This window comes from Argentina silus (genome assembly GCF_951799395.1).
Source record: "Argentina silus genome assembly, chromosome: 11".
Lineage (NCBI taxonomy): Eukaryota > Metazoa > Chordata > Actinopteri > Argentiniformes > Argentinidae > Argentina > Argentina silus.
In genome coordinates this window covers 8,742,382-8,757,997 of record NC_139665.1, presented here as the reverse complement: position 1 = coordinate 8,757,997, position 15,616 = coordinate 8,742,382, and the positions used below count along the sequence as shown (strand labels likewise).

At 39.9% G+C, this 15,616-nt stretch overlaps 1 protein-coding gene across 1 annotated transcript in view; it reads left to right on the top strand.

The window, feature by feature from the left end:
- The first annotated feature begins 6,992 nt into the window (after nucleotides 1-6,992).
- Nucleotides 6,993-15,616, top strand: part of gipr (gastric inhibitory polypeptide receptor) — a 23,319-nt gene continuing 14,695 nt past the window's right edge. The window contains exon 1 of the mRNA XM_083680389.1: nucleotides 6,993-7,259. The gene's annotated coding sequence lies outside the window, so the exon portion shown is untranslated. The remainder of the gene's footprint in view (nucleotides 7,260-15,616) is intronic.

The following is a 15,616-nucleotide window of genomic DNA, read 5'->3' as shown; positions in this document are numbered from 1 at the left end:
CAGGTTCCTGGCTGGTTGGAGCACGTTTCTGGCTATTTGTGTAAATAAATCTTATAAGGCTTTAAGTAGTCAAAAGACTTGAATCACGTCCAAGGCTGTCACAGCTGTTATGCAATGTCATGGATTGTTGCTATGCTCACTTTCAATGTATTCGTCCCTTGTTTATTAATGTGTTACTACCAGGCCTTTTTAACAGCTTGGGTAACCTTCACACAGTTACAAGTTATTCTCATTCATAAAGAGTAATATCTTCAACTCTTAAAAGGTTATTGGCACACTGTGGAAAATAAGTATTTTTTTAACTATTTGTTTGATGTTTGTTTTATTGAATCAACAACTTTGTATATATGTGGACGTGGAACATACTGTATATAAATTGTAATGTCATCTCATACAATTGTTTAAAAGTAAAGAGAAAGAATTGTCATTACAAAGAGTAATAATATAGTTTTTGTTGGGAAGGTCTGTTCCTGTTTACCGTTGAGCCCATCGTAATTTACTCCTTACATAAAAACACTTTCCAACACAATCACACCATCAACAGAAGACAACCAAAGTAATGGCCTTGTTTGCAAGTTAGATGAACTAGGCATCAGCTAATTGACCTGCTTTATGTCAATTTCAGATGTTTGTTTCCATTTGTGATTATTATTTACTAGTGTTTGTTTTCTTTTAACCATGTTAAACCACATCCTTCATATGGGTGACATGTGAAATCTAAACCATTCTTGACTTTACAAACAGAGGTAAATCTCCATGACATGACCCTCCGGCTCCCTGAATGTACCCTGGTACGGTACATGTTTCTACCAAGGACCAATCTAGTGTTGTGCTATTTACAAATCCAGCCTGTAATTGGTTATATCAGCACCCTTTGCAGTGAAGTGTGAAAGATATGTATGATATGTGTGAAGTGTGAAAGATATGTATGATATGTGTGAAGTGTGAAAGATATGTATGCTATGTGTGAAGCGTGAAAGATGTGTATGCTATGTGTGAAGTGTGAAAGATATGCATGATATGTGTGAAGTGTGAAAGATAAGTAGATAAGCCATGTGTCTAAAAACTTAATCCAAGTTTCTGAGGACACACATAAGAACGATTTTTCCAAAGGAAATAGAACAACAGAAAAAAAAGCCCTAATCATACAGTTGAGGCTGTATGAGGCTTTCATCAATCCAAACATATTCACACATGGAGAACTTTCTTATGCTTCGGTGATGCAGAAACTGGAAAGCCAACTTAGTTCATCAGTCTCAAGATGATCACGATGGATACATTTTCCAAGCTTTTTTCTTTCTCCTAAGAGGCCTAAAGGACAGGCATTATTGGAAATGTGCACTGCAGCTCAGGTTAATTTCTTTTGCTGCATTGTTGCCTCTATTTAAAATTGATTACGTTTGTACTCTCCTCATTGGCCTATGGGAAGATGGGAAGTCTTTCCTACCAGAGAGGGCTGCAGTTCTCCTACCTCCACTGTTAAAAGCATTACAGATTTTTGCCTGGATGTGGGGACATTGTGGTTGTTTTCATTGGATAGGAAATTACTGTGAACTCTATTACACTTTTCATAGGTCTTCCAGGTACAGTAAAAATGTTCTAACTTATTATCGTCAGTGTTGGGTTTTCAGATTTTTGGGAATGTGGTCTTTGTTTGATGTCTGGATTTAGGACTCAATGTTGATCATCACAGTTTGAGTGTAAAGGCATGGTTGGTGCTTATTCTGTTCTTGGTGGACATGCCCACAATTGTTCTTATTTTCCCCCTACTGACTTTGAATGGAAGAATAGCAATCCTCTTGTCTCCTGATGAATATTTTTGAGATTCCACAGTAAATATGTGTCTCATTGACTTTTTACAATAGAGGGTGGTGGATAGTTTGATGTAGGTAACGTTCAAGGAGTGTCAACTTCATAATTTATTTTAGAACTTGGAAAACTCCGATAGAACTGGTAATCCTAAAGGGCATGAATGGAAGCATACTAGACCTGCCTGTACATTCTCAACCCTACAAGCCTCTTCTTAGAGTAAGTCATCTTAGCTATATCTATGATATATTATTTAAAAAAACAGAACTCTAGCTCTATCCAAACTTCCAATCCAGCCAGAGGGCTATTGTGCATGGTCTCTCAATGGAAGACGGAAAAACGCTGACATAAACTTAGCTGCTAAACTCCATCGGTTAGATGTGGGCTTCCCTTATTGACAGAACATAATCAGCCTTATGAGGCGAAAGTTTGAGTGTTAAAGGTTAAATTAAAAAATCCACCCAGAGAGCTACTGGACAGGCCATCATAAATAAGTAATGCACTACAAAGGATTGCTGTTCACATGTTATGAAGGGACTCATTCTAGAAATGTCGGACTGTATGTTGATAAGGTTATTGTCACCATCTGTCATGTGTCAGAAGGGTTGAGCACATGAGCGATTCCACCTAATTCCCTTGAATGGATGGGAATACAGGCTCCATGTTGAGGCTTGAGGAGGACCATGTTGGATTTATTGCGCTCAATCTAATTTCAAATAAGGCAGGAATGGGAGCAGCTTCGACTACCTGCCCTTGCACTCGCCCAAAAGCTCTGCGTTCCAGAAAGTGAACGATAACACTTAGTCGACATGATGTTTTATGGGTGAACAGAGGGCAATTACTCTAACCCCCCCCCATGAGTATTAAACGTAATCGCGTCTGCACTTCATTTTGGGACTCTTCTGAGAGGATGATATTTCAGAACCTTGAATACAACAATCATAATAAACAGTCATACTACTGGAATTGTGCAACAGCAGCAAATTACCTTGGTTTAGTTACTTTCAAGATTATGTGATGCTTGATGAATAAGCAAATATCATGTGAAGGATGACATCATAGTTTTGCTTTATATAACTTATGAAACATCTATCTAGGCCATCTAAAAGGTTCATGGTGACTTTATTAAGCCTGTATAAGATATAATTGGCTAATTGTCAAATCATTTGCATTTAGAATGCACATAGCAACTGTTACTAAACAATATAACCCAGGCACACCTAGGTCAAGCAATCGTAGAACTAGAATATCGTGTAAATATTAGCGATGGGGCTGCACCCAGCATTTAATGAATTGCTAAATATAGGTTAGATATACACCTCCAGTTACAGTAGCTATGTGAGTTTTTCTGTGTTTAAAATAAACTTCTGTGCTCAAGATGTCTGATTCCGAATGCTATTGCAAATATCCAGCCCCTATGTGTCTCATTGACTTTTTACAATAGAGGGTGGTGGATAGTTTGATGTAGGTAAGGTTTAAGGAGTGTCAATTTCATCATTTATTTTAGAAGTTGGAAAACTCCTATAGAACTGGTAATCCTAAAGGGCATGAATAGACCTGCCTGTACATTCTCAACCCTACAAGCCTCTTCTTAGAGTAAGTCATCTTAGCTATATCTATGATATATTATTTAAAAAAACCCAGAACTCTAGCTCTATCCAAACTTTCAATCCAGCCAGAGAGCTATTGTGCATGGTCTCTCAATGGAAGACGGAAAAACGCTGACATCAATTTGGCTGCTAAACTCCATCGGTTAGATGTGGGCTTCTCTTATTGACAGAACATAATCAGGATGTTGCCTCCACATCCTCTCTCTATTTTTTTAGATCAAATACATCTGTACGGTATGTTCTGCCTGTTCAGTGTTGCTTTCTCTGGCACTTCATGAAGTTTCTGCAATCACTCATCTAGAAATTTGCTACAGTATGTGTCATAGATTTGGCAAGGGAATGCAATATCATTCCTTAGGTACTCTTTTTGGGTTCAAGTGACTTACTGTTAAGTCTTCAAGATTTGGTTCTTCAAGATTTGGTTCCCCATGAAACAAGATTTGGTTCCCCATGAAACAATTTTTGTCTACTATGATATACAGTACCAGTCAAAAGTTTGGACACACCTTCTCATTCAATGGTTTTTCTTTATTTTTTTTAAATTATTTTCTACATTGTAGATTAATATTGAAGACATCAAAACTACGAAGGAACACATATGGAATTGTGTAGTAAACAAAAAGGTGTTAAACAAACCAGAATATGTTTTAGATTTTAGATTCTTCAAAGTAGCCACCCTTTGCTTTGATGACAGCTTTGCACACTCTTGGCCAGGTGTGTCCAAACTTTTGACTGGTACTGTATATGCTGTAACTGAGATGTTTTCTGCAGGTATCAACAAGACAGAAAACGATGGACCACTGTTTAAAAAATGTGTGATATTTACGAGATATCCAAACCATTCTGTGCAATGTACTGTTCGGGAATGTACAGCATTTCCTGACAGGAATCAAAGCTTTTCACAAAGCACTTTCCATACATTCTGCCTTGGTTCAATATAGTTGGGAAGAGTCCTTATTGACATTCATTTGAAGAAAGTGCTGATTAATGCAACGTTTCTGATAAGTGACAACCTCACCCTTTTTCCTGATACCATTACCTCAACACAGGCGCCAGAACATCAGTAGAGTTGAGTTTTGGCCAAAGAACGAAAAATATCAGCCAATACATTTATAATCCTTCCCACAGTCCCCTATAGGTTTCGTTGGCCAGCTCAATGGTACCATTCCCCTGGTTCTGTAGCATATGTTGGAGACAGGAGACATGATGTGCTTGTGTGTGTGGGAACCAAATTGTACTGTTTACATGTGGCTGATACAATGACAATGCAGTTTGATCTTCTACTGTGATCAATGCCTCCCTCTCTCAACCTGGAGCACTTATTGACAGTTGGATGGGCATACCTGGTGGAAGTCCTGAGGATATTATGTCTCGCCTGTTGATAACACTTGTAAATTCGAAGCTTTTGTAATGTAGTTAGTCAAAAGGCTTCTCCCATTGATACTGGTCTCTGATGTTGATTGTTAGGATGGTATTTAAGGAGAAAACAGAGATGCATTCATTGAGTTTTTGGTTTAGGCCTTTAAGCCTAACTCCTGTGTGTCCTTGACATACAGTACATAGTCTAAGACTTATGGTGAAACTTCCATTTGTTTACAACAGTTTATTTTATATGTTTCTTTGTACTATTAAATTGTTTATTTTGTATTAATACACTATTCTCATTCTTCCTATTTGCCTCAATGTAATATTGTGTGATAACAGTTCTGCTAAAACAGTGCAACATACTCGTGACCAGGTTTTCACATCGAGTTCACTTTAATGTTCATGTTCATGTGCATAGTTGACAACACATTAAATCCACCTTTCTGTTTAATAACGATTAATAGGTGCGTGTTTAGTGTCAATTGTGCTAATGAAGCCAAGCTCTGTCTTTCATTCATCACCACAAGAAAAACCATCCAAAAACAACAGTGGGTGAGCAGTGTGGGTAGCCATATTGCCCTGCGGGTCCTTCCTCTCCCACATACCAATCAGCGACTGAATAAACCAATGGTGCTGGAACAAGCAGCTGCCATCCATCACTCCACAAAACCCCCACTACAAAAACAACACAGGAGAGAGCATACCTCATCAAATAATCCTTGCATGTTAGTTCTGAGGTGTTTTTTTTGTTTTATTTAACTTTTATTTTAAGGGAGTCCCATTGAGACAAGAGTCTTGTTTTCAAGGGAACGATGCAATCCAACTGATACAAATACATAGAATACAAACAAGAAAACAAACAAAACAAACCAAAACAAACACAAGATCCAATTTCATACGAAACATAACACACAAAACATAACACTCCTCTGTTCCTTCATGTTCTATGGACTAGTGACCTTAGTGTGATACGGAGATGCAGTTACTCGTATTACTCAGAACGAACACCTTGCTGGCTGCTTGGGTTTTGTTATCTAAGAGTCTTATGATAAGAAAAAGAATGTAGGCTACTAAGTCCACAAGCAATGGTTAAAGTCTTGTTTATTTGTCATTACATTGAATCTCAGGATACAATGCAAAGAAACACCTGAGGCAGAGCAGCTCTCCAACATCAACCAACATCAACAATAGAATGTAACAAGCAACATATGGATATCAATATACATATATTAATATAAACATCAACAGTAATAAGGGGGGGGGGGGTATAGTTTAGAGCTTCACACAACAGAACATACCTCATCCATATTCTCAGGTTTCTCTGTTTTGGTCCATAAAGTGAGGCTGGAGTCTGAGGAGAGCTGCCTGGCTGGTGACATTGCACCATACCCTTTGTCTCTCACCCTGATTCCGTTTGTTTCTGGGATGCAAAGTCTTGTGTGGGTGGTGATTAGGCCGTGGTGATAAACGTGTGTGTAAAAGGTAAACAACCACGGCAGCTTTGTGTGACGATGGTGAAGTTCACATGACGACCAACATTTAAACAATAGGTAGCCAAACAAACTTTGCCGTCCTTGCACAAAGGTTAACAGTTGAAAGTCATTTCATGATTTGTGTAAGGCATCATAGATTCCATTAGTATCTCTCTTATTTGATTGACAGGTACTTTCTTCAATGGGAACAAGATTTTTTGTCAACAAAGCACATTTTTGATTGTGTGTACTTGACCAGTGACCAGGGTCCAACGCCCACTGTGTACCAAATGGCCTGGAGTGGAAAGGGACATTTCGATTCCAACTTTGACTAAAGCAGCAGCACAAAACATCTCTGGTCATGCTTTCAAAATGCCTTTATATCGACTGATGCCTTCTCTGGTCACTTGATTTACAGTGCCTTTAGAAAGTCTACACAACCTTTCAAAATGTTCCCCTTTTGTTGCCCCAGAGCCTGGAATTAAAATACAGGAAATTAGGATTTCCCCCCCATTGATCTACACAGTTTACTGGCACTTTTAAAGTGAAATAAAAATGCAGAACAGTGACAAAAAAACGGAACCTCAAAACGGGAACATTTTGAAAGGGTGTGTAGACTTCCTATAGGCACTGTATGCGATCGAAGTGCCTTTTTAAGAGTAGACACCTCATTGTACCTTTAAGAGATATGCGTGAGATGCGCGCCACAAATCCTTTTCAGTAGCCTAATGTGCATTTGAGAGCGCAGTCGACAGAGAGGGAGCGGACTTTACCGCACATGAACGGAGGCCAGTTACCAACTAACAGGTTTTCTACTTCTCGACCAGGCTAGTTCAGAGATACGGTACAGTACGGGTGCAGGCGCCTGTCTTCGGATTCCTTCACAAAGCTGTACTTCTGAAGAACACGGACTGCATTTGGTATCCAAGGGGCATTTCACTTACGCACGGGATCATACAACAATGAACCTGACCTTCTTTGAGGAAATATGACTCCCCGAACGGTATGATCCATATTCTGTATTGCCATGTCCAATTGTGTTTATGTTGGTTGATATTCAAATTATGAGAGCCATGCATTGATAAGGCAATTTGTCTAAAGAGTGAACCTTTATGGGTTTATGTGCAAACTGTATTCGGCATTTACAGTTGCAAAAGTGTGTTGAGTTTAGTTTGTGACGTGTAGGAAACTTGGTATAAATGATAGGTGTGCATCATTTGCTATTAGTAGCCTAGTTAAGTATCACTGCCTCATGAAATCTTAGGGCTACACAGAAAGCAGAGCTGAATCGATTTAGTAAATAAGGCTTATCACGGAAATATGATAAGCCTATTATTATTATTATTATTATTATTATTATTATTATTATTAGTAGTAGTAGTAGTAGTAGTAGTATACTTCGAATAATAATAGTGTCAATAATAATAATAATAATAATAATATATTGTTGTTATTATTATAATCGTGCTGACAATCTACTTAAAATATCATTGTACTTTATTCGTTTAATCTGAATATTTTCGGGATGTTTGCTATGCATCATGAACTGACTTTAGTTGAATCCAACAAAACGTATGAAATCGAGTTATCACAATGAATTCAGTGTTTTGGTGTTAACATGACAGCTGAAAGGCACAATCTTTTTTTTTATTTTATTTTTTACAGTGTATGGAGGATGTGGAGTGTGGTTTTATATGCTACTGGGCAGTGATTTACCGTGTGATTAAAACGTATTAGTCGCAAATCGTCAATTCATGGTTCTGCGTTCTTGTCGCACTTGGCTGATCTACCCAGGATGTAGTCTATTGTACATCACTGTGGTACATTTGTCACACCGCAAGCACACATAGGAGAGAGAGAGAGAGAGAGAGAGAAAGAGACAAAGAGACAAAGAGAAGGAGAGAGAGAGAAAGAGAAGGAGAGAGAGAGAGGGAGAGAGGGAGATAGAGAGAGCGGGGTTGGGGGAGAGAGAGAGAGAGAGAGAAGGAGATAGAGAGAGGGAGAGAGAGAGAAGGAGAGGGGGGGGGTTGGGGGAGAGAAAAAGAGAGAGAGAGATGATCCCGGGGGTCAGCTGCAGTAAGAGCTATGTTATGTAAAGTGAGAGCTGTGTATGTGTTAATTGGGCTGGCACCTAACAGCTGTGTGTGTGCCAATCTGTGACAGTTGTGCTGTGTGTCTGTCAGTGCTCTAACCCCTGCACCCCGACACCAAGAGAGGCCTGTGAGATCAAGATTACCACATGTCTGATGGCAAGGGTTACAGTAAGGAGTGTTAGGGGAGGCTGGTGGAGGTAGAAATCGGAGGACCAGTGTGTTTGGTACCATTCCTTATTCCATTCCATGCATGACAATGAGCCTGTTGTCCGATTGCTTCCTCCACCAGCCCCCACTAGAGCAGAGATGTCCATGTTATTCGATTCCTGGGAATAAGCCTGTGTGGTAGGGTGTCTTTCCTTTGCAGCTTTTCTATCCTTTCCAAATGAGTCAATTTCTGTTGGCTTATTCACTATGACATTTTCCACTATTATTCCTGTGTGGTAACAGTCTAATTACTCCAGAAACGGTAATGTATTGACCAGTTGAGGCTGGTGGAGGTAGAAATCGGAGGACGGGCTCATTGTAATGCATGGAATGGAATAGGGAATGGTATCAAACATGTTTTCCTCCATTGGTATTGACATGTTGTTACACAGTAGTTTGGTAAGTAATTTGTAATGGGACAGGATGGAGCATCAGTGACTTCTCACTTGGTTAAAGAGAATATATTAGTTCATTTATGAAGAACTGAGTACGACAGGTAGAAAATAAGTGTAAATGAGATCCAACAGCGCACTTGTGTTGAGTTTAGGCTCCAAATCTCTTTATTTTTTCTGAAGTGATTTTAAACCACCTGTGAACGTTTTTGAAGTTGTTATGGAACGATAATGTAAATTTTGTACATTATTATTAAGTGTATAGATCCAATTATTTTTATTCTATGAATAATGAGTGGTATTATAATAAACTATATACATTCTAGTCCTTAACCATCAAGGAGCATGCTCAATGCTGCATCTTATTATTATTTTGAAGATAACATGAGATTCTGTCCTTGACTATGATTAATTACTGATCTTCCAAACATGTTCTTTAATGAAGTATTCTCTTGTGATTTCGCATAATGAAAAATGTGTTTTTGTAGGTGAGGAAAAATCGGAGGGAAATTCACATGGGAACATTTTCCTTTTAATCTTTTGAGTCAACTCAAAGATGTTTGTTTGTGGATGGTTAGTCAATGAATTGACTTACTGAACTGGTTATGCAGCAAAGTGGAACCTAAGAAAGATATGTTGATGCTTGGGGAGACTACACTCTCTGTTTTGTCAGTGTCAGTTCCAGAGGTGTGTCATACTTTTTAATGCTTCCTGTTGCATGTAATTGCCTCAGAAAACATTGTGATGAAATGTACAGTAGCTTAGCAACCAATGAAAACATAATTGTTCCTCCAGTTTTTAAACACTTTTGTGACTAGTAAGCCTTTTAATAAGTAGGTACTCCTGAAGAGGAGTTTATCGTCTCACCCTGGCAGAGGGAACTCCTCATGAGGAGTGTGTCAACATATCATTAAGAGTGTGTGGATACTTCAGAGAGAAGAGTGTCTTGGAGCTCCTAAAAAAAGAGATGTTCCAATATTAATAACATCATGTTATGCCTTATCAAACGCCTCTCGATTAGAGTTTTGAATCTCTTTGAGGTGCTTCGCAACTCTTGATTTATTGGTGCAACATCACACCATGTCATGTTTCAAAGCATCTCATGATGAGTGTTTCTTACATCGTAAAACATGTCTCAAAACCTTCAAAAAAATGTTTTTCAGTACTTTACATATGCAAACACCAGCGAAAAAAAGGTTTTAACTTCACTGAATTGGTGGCAGCTCAGTTGCTGCCAGTTTTGGGGTTTTCACAACACTTTCTTTTAACAGTGTATATATAATTCTTTTAAATGTCCAAAAATGGATGTACCAATCCCAGATTGCCCCTCTAAAGAAAAGTTTAATTCAGTCATACCCGTGATTTTGATCAAGCACTCTGATCAAATAGGTTTTGTAAATGATGTACAAAATGCAAACTGGATGAAGTCAACATGATGTTGATGTTGGTCATGTGCTCCTTTTCAGTCCAAGACTGAAATCATGTACGCCAGCTTCACTAGCTTATGTCTTGCATTAATAAAAGTGTGCATAACACTACCACACAAATTAGATACGACCAGTTGGTAATTTCATTATAGATGACTGAAAAATAAACCCTAACCAATACCAAACATTTCAATCGATATCCCCCACCAATACATGAACTATCTTTTTGGTAAATCTTTTTAACTTTCTATTATGTGTAGGTTTTTTTGACCTGTCCATTTGTTTATCTGTCTACCGGTGAGTCCTGTTGGTTTTGATCTGTTTGTGTGTGCGTGTGTGCGTGTGTGCATATGTATGTGTGTGTGTGTGTGTCTGTCTGTCTGTCCTTCCGTCTGTCCATATACAGTACACTTGGGGTGGTGGGTTGGTGGGTCTGGAGTTTCTACTGAATATTTGACACCAAAAAGGAACGCTTTGGAACTCTGAATTCTCTCTTTTGCTTATGACGTCATCTCTCGATGAGAGGGGAATGACCCTCGTTGACAGTCCCACAAGAGAATTACACAACCAAACCAAAACCAACCGCTAGCCCCACCCTAATCACGTGTGTACACGTAATCTGAAAGGACTAGATTGGTATTAGCACAATTGTGGTGGCTCCACCCTTCCCTCTGACAGACAAGTTTAGACACAAGCTTGTTGGTGAGTCAGAGAGGTTTGCAGTGGCAGTATCCCGGTATGATGTCATACTGGCTGACTTCTACCCGTCATGTGAGGCCACAGCTCAAAGTTGAACCTGGGGAACATGTCCTGTACATCGTCCAGAGATCCAGAAAAAAACGATATCATATTGAAATTTGGTGGAACTTTAAGTTTGGTAGGCTTTTCGATGGCCCGAGGGGTTTAGTCTGCTTCTCATCCTTTCTGTATGGGGGATGTGCCAAGGTACAGCTCCATCTGCAGCAGGGTTGAAGGTAAACAGGCCAGCTTAACAGGAGGCATCAGAGCAAATGTACGATTGGAATCTCTTTTTCCTATTAAGGGGCGATCCATCATAACGGTGACATCTGTCTCCAAAAAAGATAAGTGTCTCCAGTAATGTTTCCATTCTGCGGTTTGTGACGTACAAACTTTCGTGGCGCCCTTAAGGCAGTTAGTTAGTTTCACAGCTACAGTGACACATCGTACCTGCACAATGTGCACATAGACACATTGGAGAACTCATTGTTATTCACACCTCACCTTTGAACATACTGGGTTTTTTTCTAAACCTGGCTACTCCTACACAGTATGTAGTCCAGGGAGAGAGAGGGAGGGAGAGAGAGAGAGGGAGGGAGAGAGAGAGAGGGAGAGAGAGAGAGAGAGAGAAAGAGAGAGATTCAATTAAATCCGCAATTTGAGTGTTTGGGAAAAGTGTTCTGTCAAAAAAAGAAGGGAAATTGCTTTGTGTGTTGATCAGCAGAGGAATGTGACCCTGTTAGCCCTGCTGGAGTGTGTGTGTGTGTGTGTGTGTGTGTGTGTGTGTGTGTGTGTGTGTGTGTGTGTATGTGTGTGTGTGTCAGGATGACCTCTCCCTATGTGATCTCCATTCAGGCTGTCATGGGGGGGGGGGGGGGGGGGAGGGAGGGAGGGGAGGGAGGGAGCAATGGGTCAAGTCTCACCCGTTTGGTTAATTATGCACACATATCCCACATCCCTCTGTTCTAATATTTCCTGTGGGAAGCAGCCACCATGGGCCAGGAGACTGGACTAAAATAGCCCTCGCCTGCCATCCAGTCACTCATCTATGTGCCCTGGATAGGCGATAGGGGGCGCTAAACTGAAGTGCAGTGCCATATCATCGATACGCTCATATTCACAACTCGGAAACAGGGATCGTAACAAAAGCACAAAAGTTGAGCTCCAAGCCGATGGTGGAGTTAGCATTCTTCACCAGTTTGTGAAGGAAGGCCTTTTCCCCTCTCTTCTTCTTCTTCTTCTTCTTCTTCTTCTTCTTCTTCTTCTTCTTCTTCTTCTTCTTCTGCTGTGTTGTACACTTCTTCACCAGCTTGTTGACTCTATGTAGCGTCCTTCTTACAGGATGATGTTGTTGATGTCAGACCCAGAGAAACGAATAGGAGTCCACAATCTCCACATCTGCACCCTGTGTGGTGACGCTTTCATCTCCCTCAATACAAACGACCACCTGACCATGCACTGATAGCAATCACATTTCAAACCAGCAACGTTTGTGATAGAGCTGAGCTGACTGTAGCTGTCACTAGCTGTTGATGCGTATGGAAAGCTGTGGCTTGTATTGCTGGTTTAAATGTCAGTTTAAATGTCACTAAGTAATTACAGACAAAATGTTGTGTCATATCCCCTTGAGGATGTTCGATATTTTCTACCTTGCCTTGTGTTGATTAGATTAGGTGTCAGTACGATGACTCCTACATGCTTCTATCGCTTTAATGCAATGATGTCCCCTTTGCCTGGGCAGTGGAGTCATTAGTTGGGGTCCGTTCGAATTGAAATTCATTCACATCACGTTGTCATGCTTGATATTTTCTCTCTGGTACTTCTCCAAAAGACTGTGACTCAGAGAAGGCAGGTGGAGGCAGAAATCAGAGGACGGGCTCATTGTGATGCATGGAGAGGATGGGGAATGATATTGTGTGTTTGATACCATTTCTCATTCCGTTCCATGCATTACATTGAGCCCCTCCTCTGATTTCTACCTCCACCAGCCTCCCCTGCTGTGACTCTATCATCAGACTGGCATTGACACATCGGGTCATTCGCAAGGTAAATAGACCTGAAATACAACAATTCTAATCTCAATCTACTGTAGAACTGCAGCACACTATAAACTTCCTGCTCGACTGTGACAGAGGATTCTCTCACAGATCTTAGGTATTTCCCCTCCTTGTGACAGTCCAATTTGACTGCTTTAAACAACACCGTCTGCCTGTATTTGCATCTCCATCAGACATAGAGGAACCATTCTGGATTCATGTCACAGTGATGTTCTAGTTTAAAATTAACATTTTATTGACAGAGAGAACTATCTAAAAATGGGCTCATTTCTGATGTACAGGGAAGTTGATTGCACCTGTAGATATTAACTAGCCAAGTGTGTGATGCACTCTTTGCAGTGTGCAGTCAGAAATCTTGGAACTCTTTCAAGCCAAGCCAAAAGAATTGCCACTGATTATTCTTGGAGAGCTCTTTGTTTCTCTGCCAGATAATTCTCTGCAGAGTAGTTTAAGCCTTGTTGTCAATACACTGCTGTAACAGGTAAATGAGGTTTGCTAAAGATACCAGAACAGGATTGGTTGTCTCCTTCCGAGCATATCGACAAGTGAATCCCAAGCCAAGGTTTAAAGGGAAGCTTAGAAGGAAATTTTCCACATCATTTCGTCCATGTGCTTTGAAGTATATTATTGCATCTTCATTGGGCCAAAGTTGTCACAAACACGCACGCACGCACGTACACATGCAAGCATGCGCGCTCACACACACACACACACACACACACACACACACACACACACACACACACACACACACACACACACACACACACACACACACACACACACACACACACATTCTCCAGCATGGGTAACAGGACTTCTAGATGTTTAGGATGGATGGATTAAGCCTATACACAAACAGAGATGTCAAAACACTTCTACGTGATTGCACCTGATGAAAGGAGTGCATGTTAAAAGCCCACTAATAATAGAACATAGATTCCTCCACTGTTTGAGCAGAATATTTAGCACTATGGTAAAGACGCCTGTTGCGTCTACCTCATTAGGTTTTCACTCAAGCTACTTAAAAGTCTCTCAGGTTGGTCTGAGCGTGTCGTCGGCTCATATCGACCGACTTGCTGAATAAATGTATACTTTTAATGGAGTCTGTCACGCCTTACCTTTCAACGCAGTGAAAGTATTCTTGTATCAGAGCATAGGTTCTCGGAATGTACTTTGTTGAGACTTTGTGGGAAATGAAAAGTTTGATTTTAGGAAGGCCTTTTCCCCTCACTTCTTTTTCTTCTTCTTCTTCATCTTCTTCTTCTTCTTCTTCTTCTTCTTCTTCTTCTTCTTCTTCTTCTTCTTCTTCTTCTTCTTCTTCTTCTTCTTCTTCTTCTTCTGCTGTGTTGTACTCTATGGTTGGTGTGTGTGAAATTAATGTCATTGAAGGCTGTTATGGTACTTTACATAGCTATGTTTGCGAAACCATGTATTCCTTTTAGATGCGGTTCAGATAATACCTCTTATTAGATGATAATGATTGTACCCCTAAAATCCACCTGCTGCTCTTGAATGTTGTGAGGTGATCTACTACAGCCCCTTTAATTTGCATTTAAATGCATTCGAGACATGAGATGCTGCTTCTTTATGGTTTGATAATTACTATTTCCTAAAGACATATCGTCTTAACTTCTGAGCAGAATTACAAAAGCGAGACAATTTAAGCTTTTCTGACAGAATGTTCCTCTCATAAAAAAAGGTAGGTTTTATTCACTATGGCTCACAGAATTAGCGGTCTCTGACAAAGCAGCAGATGCTGCAGGACCGTTGTCTCATGTGTTACACATGAACATCTTGAGCTGGATGGACGGAAGTCTTCTTGTTTATTTCGCACTGCTAGACTGATAGATGCGATCACTGCAAACGTTTTCCACTGGCCCAGTGGTATGACAGACATGTTAGACCTGCTGAGCACGCTGAATGTGCAGAATGCTGGGATAATGACCTGTCAGGCTGTCGGTTCAGTATCTGTCTGTCAGTATCTGTCTGTTTGTGAATGTTATTGATTGAAATTGATTGAGGAATGTACTGTATCCCAGGGTTTGTTTTGTCTACCATATATGGAACAGTGTTGTTCTGCAGGTGTTCATTTTTACAGAGGAAATAAACAGAGACACCCGCTGAGAATTAATAAGAAAATACCCTGAAAGTAAAAGTAATTCAGGATGAAGGCATACCACCTCTAATAACTCATAATACTACAACGCTTTACAACACTCAACCCCAAACCACAAATATGCCATTTTGGTACATAAGCACAGTTGGATATTTCTGTAGCCGTAGCGATGTTTTCAAGTGATCAGGAATGTTATTTTTTATTATGCATAATGTAGTTAAATTCTTTTAGTTTTCTTTGATCAAAGAAATGTTATTAATGTATCTCCTCTCTCTTCTGGTAATAAGCACATACATGTTAACTGATCCCTAAAGCATCATCTATCTA